General features: G+C 38.5%; 1 non-coding gene across 1 annotated transcript; it reads right to left on the reverse strand.

Annotated features, from left to right (window-relative positions):
- Positions 1-1,290: 1,290 nt before the first annotated feature.
- On the reverse strand, positions 1,291-1,398 carry LOC112753423 (small nucleolar RNA R71). The gene has a single exon (XR_003177811.1). It is a non-coding gene; the product is annotated as a small nucleolar RNA R71 (small nucleolar RNA).
- Between the last annotated feature and the right edge of the window lie 12,318 nt (positions 1,399-13,716).

Consider the following 13,716-nt stretch of genomic DNA (forward strand, 5'->3'; position numbering starts at 1 on the left):
AAATTTTTGAGTTTGGTGTCTCTTAGTTATTTTTCTCTTTCTTTATTAATTCAAAAAAAATCAAAAAAATATTTCTTTATCTTTCTTTAATTTTCAAAAATCTTATTTCTTTTCTTATCTTGATTTAAAAAAAATTAAGTTTGGATTTTTTTGTTAATAAAGTTAAATTTTAAATTTCAAATCTTATCTTTTTTAAATCTTGTCATATCTTTTTAATTTAAAAACTTTTCTATCTTATCTTCTTTTAAATTTTAATTTCAATTCTTTTTAAATCTTTACTATCTTTTCAAATCTTTTCATATCTTACTTTTCTTTCTTATCTTTCTTGTAAAACTTACCTAACTTACATTCTTTAATTTCTCATCTTATCTTTCTCTTTCAATTTTAAAACTTACCTAACTTACATTCTTTTAAAATCAAAATCTTTTCAATTTGAAATATTTCTTTCTTCTTTTTTCAAAAATCACCTTTCTATTTTCAATTCCTTTTAGTTAATTTGCTTTTAATTTCCATCTTGTTTTTCGAATTCAATAAACAAATAAAATAAAAACAAAAATATTTTAATTCTAGTTTCTCTTTTTATCTTTTAAAATTTGAATTCTTCTACCCCTCTATTCGAATTCTTCTTCTCACTCCTCTACTCTCATTCTTCTTTCTTCTTCACATCTCACTGGGAGTTCTCTATACTTTGACATAGACACTCCTATTCTCTTTCTTTCTTGTTTTTCTTTTTCTTATTTATGATCAGGAACAGAGATAAAGAACCTCTCTTTTTATCCTGACCCTAAACCTGAGAGGACCCTAATGAGGCATTTACAACAAGTTAAAGCACAACACTCCAGAGTAAACCTCACAAAACTTTTCGAACAAGAAGCTGAAAGTACAAACATGGCAGGCAATCCGAATGATGGAAGAGATGCAAGGAAGGTTCTTAGTGACTTTACTGCACCCACTTCTGAGTTCTATGGAAGAAGCATCTCCATACCTACCATTAGAACAAATAACTTTGAGCTTAAGCCTTAGTTAGTCTCTCTAATGCAATAGAATTGCAAATTTCATGGACTTGCACAGGAAGATCCACATCAATTCCTATCTGAATTCTTGCAAATTTGTGATACTGTTAAGACCAATGGAGTGGATCCTGAGGTCTACAGGCTTATGCTTTTTTCTTTTGCTGTTAGATACAGAGCTAGGATATGGTTGGATTCTCAACCCAAAGAAAGCCTAGACTCTTGGGAAAAGTTGGTCAATGCATTCTTGGCCAATTTTTTTCCACTTCAGAAGATGAGCAAACTCAGGGTGGAAGTTTAAACCTTTAGACAAAAAGAGGGTGAATCCCTCTACGAAGCTTGGGAAAGATACAAGCGATTGATCAAGAGATGTCCTCCTGATGTGCTCTCAGAGTGGACTATCCTAGGTATCTTCTATGATGGTCTATCTGAGATGTCCAAGATGTCCTTGGACCATTCTACTGGTGGATCACTCCACTTGAAGAAAACGCTTGAAGAGGCACAGGAACTCATTGAAATGGTTGCAAACAACCAATTCATGTACACTTCTGAGAGAAACCATGTGAACAATGGGGTAGCTCAGAAGAAAGGAGTCTTGGAGGTTGACACTTTGAATGCCATATTGGCTCTGAACAAGATCTTGACCCAGTAGGTCAATATGATCTCTCAGCATTTTCCGGAATACAAGCTGTAGCTAGCAGCATTCAAGACACCTCCTATGAAGAAGATGCTTATGATCCAGATCAACCCATGATGGAGGAGGTGAATTACATGGGAGAACCCTATGGAAACACCTAAAGCTTCTCACGGAGGAATCATCCTAACTTCTCATGGAAGGATTAACAAATGCCTCAATAAAGCTTTAACAATAATCAAGGTGGAAGAAACCAGAATAGGTTTAACAGTAATAAACCATTCCCATCTTCTCAGCAACATATGGAGACTTCTAAGCAGAGCCTCTATGACTTAGCAACCATAGTCTCTGAACTCTCTAAGACTACTCACAGTTTCATAACAGAAACTAGGTCCTCCATAAGAAATTTGGATATACAAGTTGGTCAGCTGAGTAAAAGAATCCCTGAGACCCCTCTTAACACTCTCCTAAGAAACACTGAAGTAAACCCAAGGGAAGAGTGCAAGGCCATCACTATAGACGTTGAGGCCAAATCTTAAGGGGATGCTCTGGCATTGAACGCCAGTAAAGGAGTCCTTACTAGGCGTTCAACACCTAAAGAAGAGCCATCCCTGGCGTTCAACGCCAGTAAGGGAGTCCTTACTAGGTGTTCAACGCCCAAAGTGGCACAACAACTGGCATTGAACGCTAGTAATGGGGCAACTGGGCATTCAACGCCCACTAAAAACTTTTCTATTGAAGAACTGAAGACAACTAATGCTCATGAGCAGACTATAGAAGTTCCATTGAATGCCTTGTTACAAATTATGGATTATGAAGATCACTCAGATGAGGAAGAGGAAACTAGGGAAGAGCAAGTTGCTCGTTACCTAGGAGTCCTCATGAAGCTAAATGCCAAGTTATTTGGAATACAGACATTGGAGGAAGAACCTCCAGTGCTCACCAAGGAACTCAATGCCTTGGTTCAAAAGAAACTACCTCAGAAGCTGCCGGATCCCAGACGCTTCCTAATTCCTTGCACCATAGGCACCATTACCTTTGAGAAAGCTTTGTGTGACCTAAAGTCAAGCATAAATCTCATGCCACTTTCTGTAATAGAGAGACTGGGAATTTTTGAGGTGCAAGTAATAAACCCCAATTTCGTGATTTATCTTGTCCTTATTTTAGGGGATTTTACCACCTTTTCCCACATTTATTCAATGAAATAGCATAGTTTTGTAATTCTCCCTTGAATTGTGCTTAAGTGTAAAAACATGCTTTTTAGGCCCTAAATTGGTGATTTTGATTCACTTTAATTCCATTCGATGCCTTGATGTATTTGTTGAGTGACTTCAGGTCCATAAGGCAAGTATTGGATGGAAGAAATGAGGAGAAAAGCATGCAAAAGGGAGAATGCATGAAGAGACAAAGATTGGAAATACATCAATGGACACGCACGCGTACAAGGCGCGCATGCGCAGAAGTGGTTTCGCATAGAGACGCGCACGCGTACATGACGCGTCTGCGTGGATGAAGAATTTGCCAATCGATGGCACACGCACATGGCGTGCACGTGTCGATACTCTCACGTGGCCCACTTAAAGGCAAAATGCTAGGGCGATTTCTGAGCTGCCCAGGCCCAATTCCAACTTGTTTCTGAGTGTATTTCATGCAGAATTGAAGTCTAAGCAAAGGGAGAGCAATTAGTTTAGCCAACATGAGCTTTTAGTTAGTTTTATAGAGAGAGAAGCTCCCTCTTCTCTCTAGAATTAGGTTAGGATTAGGTTATATTGTCTTAGATCCATGTTTAATTACTTGATCTCATCTTGTTTCTTTTATAATTTCTCATTTCTACATCTTGATTCTCATAGTTGTAATGTTAATTTCTCTTTTATGTCTCTTTTGTGATGATGAACTCATGTTGGATTTGGTTTACATTTAATGCAATTTGATGTTAATGTTTCTTTTATTGATGAATTGAGTTGTGATCTTACTTTCCTTGCAATTGATAGTTAGTAGATTTTATTATTCTTGCAATTTATGATGTTTATTTCTATTGCATTATACATGTTTGATGAAATATTCTCCTTAGTTTTTGAGTAGTTTTGTTGACTCTTGGTCTAAGCTAAAGGAATTGGGTAAACTTGAGTTATTGGGTATAATGGATTTGGTGATTTGAGAACCCTTGGTGATCAAGTTGACACCCATTGACGCTAACCCACTACTAAGTTAATTAGTAGGTAGGTTGGGACTTAAGGGTTGATGTGATCAAACCTATTTGACGTACTTCAATCTTAGGAGTAGACATTACGTACTTAAGGCTTTTGGGAAGTAGACTTAATAGGTTGGCCTCTCATGATTATCAATATTTGGTTTGTTGACAAGGATGGTGATCTCAGTTAACTAAGTCTTAGCCAAGAGTTCTTTATCTTGCTTTCTTTACTTACTTGCTTAATTAATTTACTTTTCTTGCCCTCTTATGAACCAAAACCCCCCTTACCCCTTTATAGCCAATAATTGAGCACTTCATTGCAAACTAGGGAGACGACTCGGAGTCTAAATACTTCGATTAATTCTTATTTGGGAGTTTGTTCTTTGTGACAACCAAATTTAATTTGATTTGAGGATTGACTATCGGTTTGGACTATACTAACAACGTAAATATTTTGTTTAATTCCGAATCGATGTAAATCTTTGCATCAAATTAATGGCGCTGTTGCCGGGGAATACAATGGTGCTATGTTATTGGCTATTGTATATATTGTGAATAGCTTGAATTTTGGTTTGTTTGCTAGTTTTTGTTTGTTTAGGATTTTATTTTCTTTGTTTCTTATTAATATTTGTTTTTATTTTCTCTTTCACTATGAATTCTCATCCTTTTGGCTATGAGTGTAGTTCAAACTATGTTGTAGGAAATAGAAGCTCCAATGAGGATATACATCAAGGATTTGGAAATCAAGAATGTGAGGAACCCCAAGCTTATGAACAACCTTCATGGCAACAACCTCCTCTGAACTCTTATGGGTATAATCCTGATCCTAATGTGTATCAATCCAATGTGTGTGATGATCCTCATTGTGATTGTCAACCACAATCATCATATGCATATGATCCCATTCCTCAATATAGCCATACACCATACTCACATGCCTCACACCACCATTCAACTCCATATGACCATAACTCATACACACCATACCAATCATCATATGAACCATATCTAGAACAACTACCATCCCAATACCAATACTTCCAAGAACCACAAATTCCACACACACCGCCTCAAGAATTCCACCAATATAAACCACCTTCCAACATCAACAATCTTCCCTCAAATAATGAACCATATCTTCCACCACCACCTCCCGATGAAGCCTTCATGTTAGAATTGAGAGACCTTGAATCTCGTATCTTAAGGCGACAAGAGGAGGATGAAACTAAATTTAAGGAGCTAAGAGCAAAGATGGCTTGCATAGTAAAAGCCGTGAGTCACCTAACATCCCATCTAAGCTCATGTACCTTAAATACTTCCATTGATGAATGTGGAGAAACAATCAAGGAGCCTAGTGAGGGAGTGAACTTGAAGCTCCATAGTGAGGAAGAAGAGTTGAAGCAAGAAGCGCGACAAGAGGAGAAGATAGAGATTAGCAAACACAAGGAAGTAGTGGGTGGATGTTTGGGATATGTTGAGCACATTAAGGAATCTCGAGTTGAAGAGTCCTCTTTCAAGGAGTTTGGAAGAGATGTTAAAGAGGAGAGTAAAGTTGCGGAAGTAAACGAAGAGTTGAAGGAAATTGATCAAGAAGTGGATTCCATCACTAGTGATTTTTTGCCCACGTTGATCAATCCCTTGACAATCTTATTGAGCCTTCTCCTAGTGGACTAGAAAGCAAGGTTGAAGAGAATGTACAACCCCCAATACCTATTGTAAGTGAAGAACCGGAAGAAGTGTTCCAAGCAAGAAGCCCTCCTATCTATGATGATTTCGCATCAACATATGATCCTTTCGAGTTTGAAGAGTCCTTCCCTAAAATGCTTAGACTTGATGATGAGGTAGACTTCACTAGACCTCCTATCTATGATGAGAGTGATGGGGAAGAGATAGAAGAAATTAGTGAAGAAGAATATGAACTTGAGGAAGCTCGGCAAGAGGAGAAACTTGAAAAACCTTGCCAAGTGGTGGAAGCCTCTAGAAGAGGATGGACGGGAGTAGAGCATGCTTTATCAAGATCTTTGGGAACTCCTCCACCTAGTTCGCCATCCAATCCTTCGCTTGAGTGGGTAAAACTTCTAACTCTCAGCTTTATTATCCCACTTGAGTATGGTTTGCTTGAGACGGATGGCCAACTTAGGGCGCTTTGTGGAATTAAGCGAAAGAAGAGGATGTTTAGTGGTCGGCGTTGTAAATCTAGACTCATTATGGTTGGAAGCTCGAAATTGAAGAGCATGGATTGGTGTAATGCTCAATTAAATGGTTCCAGGAGAATAGTTTGGTGCTTTCATGAGAATTCTGCTTTCTCGTCACCCGGACAGAGTCAAGGCAATCAACTGAAAGACGGGTGCGAAGATAAGATATGGGATCCTGGATCACACTTCGGAAGTAAATTTTGGGAGTTCATATCTTGGAGAGAACCTCACCCAATCTTGGTAAAAATGGTTGGAACTTCTGACAACCGATCGAAGGACAAGCACTCTTGGAGGTTCAAGGATGGATACAAGCATAAGCCACCTTGACAAGGAGCCTCCAAATTGTCCAACTTAAGGACTTAAACTAAAAGTGCTTGGTGGGAGACACCCCACCATGGTAAACTCTTTCCATTCTCTTGTAGATATAATTGATGGTATTTTTGCGGAAAACTGAATTTTCCAAAACACCCAAAACTCACTGGCAAGTGCACCGGGTCGCATCAAGTAATAAAACTCATGGGAGTGAGGTCGATCCCACAGGGATTGAAGGATTGAGCAATTTTAGTTTAGTGGTTGATTTAGTCAAGCGAATCAAAAGTTGATTTGAGTGGTTTGTATTCGACAGAAGCTAAATTGCATGAAATGTAAAGGGAGAGGGACAATTGCAGTAAATTAAAGAGCAGATAAGGTAAATGTACTGAATCTTAAAGAGCAAGAAATCAAATGGCAAAAACTTAGAACGCAAGAAATGTAAATTGTAGAATCTTAAAGTGCAAGAAATGTAAATGGCTTGAATTGTAAAGGGAATTGGGAAGTGGATTTGCAGAATTTAAACAAGGAAAAGTAAATTGCATTAATCAGACAAGTAGAAGGTGACTTGAATTGAACCGGATCTAAAACGAAAATGTAAATGAACTTGAAAAGCTTTAAAAAGAGACTTTAAAATGCAAACTCCAGATCTCAGGACCCAAGAGACTAGATAACCGAGTCTAGATCTCAATGCCTTCCTAGATCCAAATGTGGAATTCAATTGCAAGAAATTAAAGATCAAAACAGAAGAAAGCTTGAATGTAAATCTCAATTCTCCAATGATGCAGTAAAAGAAACAGAAAGAGATCTCAAGGTAAGATTGAGACAGAATTTCCCCAATTCTCAACACCCAAGACTCAAGACAAGTGTAATTGAAATTGAAAACAAGAAAACTAAGAGGAAGAGAATTGAATTCTCCTTCCCCAAACTCAGAAACTCAAAATAATTCAAAATCCAAAAGCTCTCCAAAAACTACTCAGCAAAAACTTCAAATGAAAAGCTCCCATAAAACTTAAATCCTAAGCTATTTATACACTTTCTTCAAATGGTCTTCAAGCCTTGAATTGGGCCTTTGCTCTTGATGGAATTGGGTTGATAAAGGCCTTGGTTGATTGCTCTTGGAGTTGGAGAAAGATCCATTGTGAACCGGGTTGAAATCATGAAGATTTGAGTAAAAGTTTGAGTAAAAGTTTGAGGCAAACTTTTACTCAAACTTTTTATACCAGATGGCTTCACTTGCTGCTACCAACATTTGGGCTAAAGTTTGAGGTCAAACTTTTTCTCAAACGTTGGCCCCTTGTGTATATGTGTGGCGCCAACGTTTGCCAAAAAGCTTGAGGCAAACGTTGGCGCAAACTTTTCTCCTCCAGGGTGTGCAAGTGTGGCGCCAACGTTTGCCAAAAAGTTTGAGGCAAACGTTGGCACAAGCTTTTTTCCTCCAAGGTGTTGGTTTTGTGATGCCAACATTTGCCAAAAAGTTTGAGGCAAACGTTGGCTCAAGCTTTTCTCCCAAAAGTTTGAGCTAAAGTTTGAGGCAAACTTTTGCTCAAGCTTTTTTCCTCTGGAGTCTTTTCAATTCTTCCAAAAGTTTGAGCTAAAGTTTAAGGCAAACTTTGACTCAAACTTTTTTTCTCTGGCATGTTTTCAACTCTTCTAAAAGTTTGAGCTAAAGTTTGAGGCAAACTTTGGCTCAAACTTTTTGTTCTCTCTTGCTCCTAGCTATTCCTTCTTCCTTCAACCTTCTTCAAAACTCTTTCCACCTATCATCAATCAATCAAAACAATCAAAGCTATGCCCCAAATCATGAGATTATGTTTCTTTCATAATATATGACAATTATGGCATAAAATCTCATGAAAGTGCATGAATTCATACATGGTTGATTGAATCAAAGGAAACATGGAAATCTACCCAATTGGCTTGCTTATGGCTTAAGAAAGTGCATAAAATCAATTGAAAACAAAAGAAAAAGGCTAGTGAAACTAGGCTAAGATGACTTGTCATCAAAACACCAAACTTAAAGCTTGCTTGTCCCCAAGCAAGAAAAGAATTATTGAGAAGAAAGAATGAAATAGAAGAGGATGTTCATGCTAGTAGAGTATTATTAGTGGTTCATGGGGTTTTATGTGGATATGTAAACACTCACTTCTTATTGACTTTTAGGCCTAGAAAGTCTCCTTCAAGCATCAGGCAACACACTGCTATGACCTCTCATTATTCCTTTGTCCTTGACTATTGTTTTTCTCTATAAGCTTTAGTTCAGTGTAATGTGTAACAAGTTCTTTTCTTTCTTTATACTTGACACATTATTCACTATAGACACTTGGCTCACATTCCTTCGTAGAACATTGATGTCCAGCACCTCTTTGGGTTACTAAATGCCTTGTAGTTAGGTTGCTCTTGATAGTGGACTTTCAGCTGATGATCCCGAGTTAGTTAACTCAAGTCACCAAGTGTTGATGCACTCCAAAGAACTTAATAATCCAAGCAGATCCTAGTACAAAGACACCACAGGCATATATTCTAAGGTTCAAGCTATTGGTGTCTAGCTTTGTTTCTTTTTATTTTCTTTTGTTCTGTTGCCACTTTTTGGCTTTTTCTTTTCTCTTTTTGTTTTTCTTTTTAACCAAGAACTTTTATTTGATTGAGATTCATAGACAGTAGGCCACTTTTTACTTAGAAGGAGACATCCTAGTTCTTTAATTCACTAAAAGTGAGCTATCATACAATCACACATACATACCACCACTTACTTTTATTGTACTTCTATCTAACAGAGAACTATCTTACTTCACATTCAAACATTTCTTTTATTGAATTAAATATGCAGGGGACAAAGCATGCTTTTTGTTAAGTGAAAGTAAACACACAAGCACACACTTAGACTAGCTTATTTATTGCAAAAAGATAGATTCTACTTGTACTAGATGAACACTTCAGCAAGACATAAATCAAAGCATTTCTCAACAGCAGAAGTTAAGTATAGATACAACCTATCGGTTTGCAGTTCTTTTGTCCTTCCTTCTGTTGTGCCCCTTTTGAGTTATGATGCATAATGTCCTCAAATGGTGGTTAGTTCCCTGCACAATTCTCAAAAGTTGCTTGCTTCTTAAGCCCTTAGGTGACTGGTTAGTATGCATGAATTGAGTGTGGCTTTTGGATTTAATTTGGTTTGGGAACACCAAACTTAATTCCTTGCCACTGTCTCTAATGCAACAGGTTGTACATTTATGAATTCTTTTGGCCTTGCTAAAGGTTATGGAACCAAAACTAAAAGCAATTAAATGGTTGAATAATTTGTCTGATTGCTTGGAGCTAGCATTATGCAGGAGGTGAGAGTATGCTTTTAAATGAGATTTTGGTGGAACACCAAACTTAGAATCCTTCATTCTCCCTTAAATTATTTTGGTGTGCAACACCAAACTTAGCTCCTTGCAATGCATACCAATTATTCAACATTTTTATTGAAAAGGCTATGAAAAGAAAACTACCTCAGGTTGGGTTGCCTCCCAACAAGCGCTTCTTTATTGTCATTAGCTTGACATCGATCCCCTTAGATCATGGGGGTTGAAAATCATAGTGCCTCAGCTTTTCTCCTCTTACTGTGAACTTCCTTCCGGTCTCCTTTTTGATGATCTTTAGGTGTTCAAGTGAAAGGACCCGGTTCACAGTGTAGTATTCAGATGATTGTGGGGCACCTTCATTGGTTGGGTGTTTAACACTACTTTATCCCCTGGTGAAAAGCCTTCAGTAGGGATCTTCTTGTTTCTCCACCCTCTTGGTCTCTTCTTCTTTTCTTTCTCAAGAGATACTCCCTGCCTTGGTGGTTCCTTATCTGAGATGTTGAATTTCTCATCTGGAGGTTTTGGATCTAGTTCCTCCTTGATTTCTTTGGTTTGTTGCACCATCTCTACTGCTTTCAAGCATGGATTTGGAAGTCTTGGAGCTAACTCATTGACTACCTCCTTCAAACTTTGATCTGTGGCCTTATCCTTCATAGAATCTTTTTCTTGAATTGGCTCATGCAAGGTTTTAAAAACATGGAATGCTAGGTGCTCATCATGCACTCTTAGCAATAATTCCCCTTTCTCAACATTTATCAATGCTCTGCCCGTAGCCAGGAAAGGCCTCCCCAAAATGATGGGAGTGTTAGGGTCCTCCTCCATATCCAGGATGACAAAATCAGCTCGAAGAAGGAATTTCCCCACTTTTACCAGTACATTCTCTACAACTCCAACTGCTTGCTGGATGGATTTATCGGCCATTTGAACGAGTATTCGTGTGGATTTCAGCTCACAAATTCGAAGTTTTCTCATTAGAGACAAAGGCATCAAGTTTATGCTTGCACCAAGGTCACAGAATGACTTTTCAATTGTTATGTCTCCTATGGTGCAAGTTATATAAAAACTCCCAGGATCATCTTTCTTCTCTGGTAACTCTCTTTGGAGAATAGCACTACATTCCATTGTCATCTCAATAATTTGTCCTTCTTTTAGGGACTTTTTCTGTCAGCACTTCCTTCATAAATTTGGCATACACTGGCATCTGTTCAAGTGCTTCTAAGAAAGGAATATTGATGCTGAGGGTCTTGAATATGTCCAGGAACTTTGAGTATTGCTTATCCTCATTCTCTTTTTTGAACCTTTGAGGGTATGGAAGTTTGGAGATATGTGGCTTCACCCCTTCCTTCTTCTCTTGTAGTTGTGTTTCAAGGATGTCCTTATCTCTCTTTAAGCTTTTTGCATTCTTGATTTCTTGATCTTCTTCACTTCTCTCTTCTGTCTCTTTTTGTGGAACTTCTCTGTTGTGTTCTTCCTGATTGATGGCTTTCTTCTCACTTTCCACTATAATTGCTTTGCACTCCTCCCACTTTGTAGCTTTTCCTTTGTCCCTTGAGTGGTCTTGAGTGGCACTAGGGGATATATTTGATTGCTTCTCATCCATCTCTGTAATTCGTTTAGCCATTTGTTCCATATGCCTCTCAAGATTTTTACTTGTTATGGCTTGATCCTTCCGTGCTGCTTCCTGATCTTGTCTTGCCATCTCTTGATTTTTTATGAGTTTCTCCACCATTATCTCTAGATTAGAGATTCTTTGGGAGTCTGGATTTAGTTGTGGTTGTGTAAAGTGAGATGGTTGTTGCTGGAAGTTGTTTGAACTATTTGTGGGGTTGTTTTGTGGGTGGAATGTGGATGTAGAAGGTGGATGATGGTTGTTTTGGTTAGTGACTAAATTATTGGGTGGATAATAGCTGGAATTTGGGTGGTCATTTTGGGGTTTTCTATATGGATTGTGGGTTATGTTTTGCTGGTTGTTGTTCTGGTTGCTTCTTGAGTTGTTTTGGTTTGAATTCCTTTGCCATGGTTGTTGGTTTTGAGTGTGGTTATCTCCCCATCTGAGATTTGGATGGTTCTTCCAGGATGGATTGTAGGTGTCACCATAAACCTCATTTTGGCCTGAACCTTGGTTGTGCACATATTGAGGTTGTTCCTGCTGCTGATCTTCTTGGTTTTCTTTATTTTGCCCCCATGTGGTTGATGGTTGGCTTGTATTCACTGCTGCAACTTGCAAGCTATCAATCTTTTTAGCCATCTGCTCAAATTGTTGTTGAATCTGCTCCTGCATTGATGAGCGGATATTTTATACGCTTTTTGGGGATAATTTCATATAGTTTTGAGTATGTTTTAGTTAGTTTTTAGTCTATTTTTATTAGTTTTTAGGAAAAATTCATATTTCTGGACTTTACTATGAGTTGTGTGTTTTTCTGTAATTTCAGGTATTTTTCTGGCTGAAATTGAAGGAGCTGAGCAAAAATCTGATTCAGGCTGAAAAAGGACTGCTGATGCTGTTGGATTCTGACCTCCCTGCACTCAAAGTGGATTTTCTGGAGCTACAGAACTCGAAATGGCATGCTTTCAATTGCGTTGGAAAGTAGACATCCAGGGCTTTCCAGCAATATATAATAGTCCATACTTTGCACAAGGATAGACGACGTAAACTGGCGTTCAACGCCAGTTCTCTGCCCAATTCTGGCGTCCAGCGCCAGAAAAGGATCAAAGCTGGAGTTGAACGCCCAAACTGGCATAAAAACTGACGTTCAACTCCACAAATGGCCTCTGCACATGAATTGCCTAAGTCTCAACCCAGCACACACCAAGTGGGCCCCAGAAGTGGATCTCTGCATCATCCATCATAGTCTACTCATATTTTGTAACCCTAGGCTACTAGTTTAGTATTTAAACAACTTTTAGAGACTTATTTTGGAGCTGATGACATTTTAGAAAAAAACTTTGTATTCTCTGACGGCATGAGTCTCTAAACCCCATTGTTGGGGGTGAGGAGCTCTGCTGTGTCTCGATGAATTGATGCAAGTATTTCTGTTTTCCATTCAAACACGCTTGTTCCTATCTAAGATGTTCATTCGCGCTTAACTGTGATGAAGGTGATGATCCGTGACATTCATCACCTTCCTCAAATCATGAACGTGTGCCTGACAACCACCTCCGTTCTATATCCGATTGGATGAGTATCTCTTAGATTCTTTAATCAGAATCTCCGTGGTATAAGCTAGAACTGATGGCGGCATTCATGAGAATCCAGAAGGTCTAAACCTTGTCTGTGGTATTCCGAGTAGGATTCAAGGATTGAATGACTGTGACGAGCTTCAAACTCCTGAAGGCTGGGCGTTAGTGACAGACGCAAAAGGATAGTAAATCCTATTCCAACCGGATCGAGAACCAACCGGTGATTAGCCGTGCTGTGACAGAGCGCGTGAGCGTAGTTTTCACTGGAAGGAAGGAAGGTAGCCATTGACAACGGTGATCCACCAACACACAGCTTGCCATAGGAGGACGTGCGTGCGTGAACAAGAAGACAGAGGAAAGCGGAGATTCAGAAGACAAAGCATCTCCAAAACTCCAACATATTCTCCATTACTGCATAACAAGTAACCTTTAATTTATGCTCTCTTGGTTATTCACAATTCAACTGATAAACATAATTGACTTCCTGACTAAGATTTACAAGATAACCATAGATTACTTCAAACTAACAATCTCCATGGGATTCGACCCTTACTCACGTGAGGTATTACTTGGACGACCCAGTGCACTTGCTGGTTAGTGGTACGAGTTGTGAAAAGTGTGATTCACAATTTGTGCATCAAGTTTTTGGCGCCGTTGCCGGGGATTGTTCGTGTTTGAACAACTGACGGATTATTTTGTTGCTTAGATTAGGAAAATTTTTCTTTTTGGTTTAGAGTCTCTTATTATTGTTCTTGGTTAAAAATATCCTTCTTTAAAACAAGTGTTACATTTACTGCCCAATTGGCTAGAGCGTTAGTCTAAGCCCGTGGCAATTTGGTACACTCTTTTTAAA

Source organism: Arachis hypogaea, chromosome 15 (genome assembly GCF_003086295.3).
Source record: "Arachis hypogaea cultivar Tifrunner chromosome 15, arahy.Tifrunner.gnm2.J5K5, whole genome shotgun sequence".
Classification (NCBI taxonomy): Eukaryota; Viridiplantae; Streptophyta; class Magnoliopsida; order Fabales; family Fabaceae; genus Arachis; species Arachis hypogaea.